Here is a 2181-nt window from a genome sequence, read left to right as displayed (position 1 = left end):
CCTCTTTATAAGATGTTTGGATCTACGTCTAACCGTGACATCACAATAAGAACAACAACTTGAGAAGAACTATTATGTGTAGGAATTATTATATGATTCTCTCGAATATTCATTCTTTGTGATTTTTCACTCCCACTAAAATGACCATTTTTTAAAAAAACCTAGCATTTTTAAATTCAAATATTCTCGTACTATAATTAGGATAATAAAATATGTACTTTTTTTATTTATCCGAATAGCCGATGAAATAATCACTAATTCTTGCATCAAATTTTTTTTCAAGTGGATTATATGCTCCTACTTTTACTCGGCAGCTTCAAACATGAAAATGCCTTAAACCGGATTTTCTTCTTGTCCATAGTTCATAAGATGTCTTAAAAATTGCTTTACTAGGAATCCTATTAAGCAAATACACAACAAATTTTAATGCATACATCCATAAGGATAAAGGTACATTGCTATAAGTTATCATACTCCTAACCATTTTCATAAGAGTACGATTCTTCCTTTTAGCCATACTACTTTGTTGTAGTGTACCAAACGTTGTATACTGTACACATATGCTTCGATTTTCAAAAAGCTTTACAAATGGACTTTGACATTATTTATTTTTAGTAAATTTTTCATAATATTCACCACCTCTATCAGAAACTCATAACCTTTATTTTTCTATCTAATTGTCTTTCTACTTCATTAATAAATATTTCAAGAATATTCACAGATTGAGACTTTTCATGCAAAAGATATAAATAACAATATCGACAGAAATCGTCAATAAAAGTGATAAAATATTTTTTACCACAAATATCAGTGTGTATTAAGTCAAGTAGTTAACTGCTTCTTGTGTTTAGATTCTTTGAAATAGTTTTGATTTGCTTTTCTTTAATACAATCCACATACACATCCTAATCAGTAAAGTCTAATTTAGGTAAAATTTCATTTTTTATTAACCTTAACATCCTTTATTTGGATATATGACCCAACTTTTTATGCCACCACAAGAAAGCAGAATTTTAATAAGTACATCGCTTTTACTATTAGTACTATGTTCAATATTAAATAGGTATTCAGCAAAGCTAATATTAAAATTGAAATGAAATGATATAAATCATTTACTAAAATACTAGAATCATGGTAATAAACAAGTTTATACAATGAAAAAATACCATGTTCAATCTTAAAATTAAAACTTATATTGTCTGAATTCGAAACATAAGCTAAATTCCTAACACATTCAGACACATAAAAATATTTTTTTAGATCTAAATAGTAATTACTGTCCAGGATCAATTTATACGTCCCAATTTCTTCGATTCATGTCTTCATTCTGTTCCCCATATATAAGAGTTTTCAATTTCTCTTATGAATTGGATCAAAAGGATTCCTGCATAATATGTGACACATGAGTAGTTGCATCAGACTCTAACCATCAGGTATTATTAAGCACTTCAACAGGATTTGATTCGAAAACTTATTGAAACATAATAAATACTTTTCTTTTCGAATCATTTCTTTTTTTTTCGACAATTTTTTTTATATGTCCAGTCTTGTTATAAAAAAAAATATTTCAGTACCTTTTTCTTTTGGACATTACCATCATGAACCTTTAGTGAAGATGGTCCTTCTTATTCTTTTTATCCGACTTATCTTTATTGCTACTAGATCCAGCTTGAAATGTGAGATAGAGAGAATGATCTTTTATTTTCTTTAATCTCTCTTCTTTTTGAATCAATATGGCCTTAATCTCTTGAAAATTTTATTTTTTTTTAAAAGTGTTATAATTCACTAGAAATTGAATAAATTAAGGAGAAAGTGAGTTCATAATAAACTGAACTAGAAAAGACTCACTCACATTCATATCCATTGATTTTAATTTTGCTATCAGATTAGAAATTCCAGTCACATATCATGAATGGGTTGTGACCTTCAAATATTTTAGTTGTCAGTTTTATCATAAGGTTGCTCACAATGGACTTGTCAATTATGTCTGATTGAGAATATTTCTTAACTTTAGCCATAAAATTCTTAGTATTGTCAGTCTTAGACATGATCAATCAGCATAGTTAAGTCTATTAAACTTGACAATTCCATTGTATGAGCCAAACAAATTCATAAAAATTGCAAATATAATACAAACTTGCATATTAACGCTTTGAATAATTAAATAATATATTATTTAGA

General features: G+C 27.5%; 1 pseudogene; it reads right to left on the bottom strand.

Moving 5' to 3' along the window:
* The window catches only part of LOC107615192, a 5068-nt pseudogene that overhangs the window by 1747 nt on the left and 1140 nt on the right, over positions 1–2181 (bottom strand).

This window comes from Arachis ipaensis, chromosome B09 (assembly GCF_000816755.2).
Source record: "Arachis ipaensis cultivar K30076 chromosome B09, Araip1.1, whole genome shotgun sequence".
Taxonomy (NCBI): Eukaryota; Viridiplantae; Streptophyta; class Magnoliopsida; order Fabales; family Fabaceae; genus Arachis; species Arachis ipaensis.
This window is presented reverse-complemented; position numbering and strand designations above follow the sequence as displayed.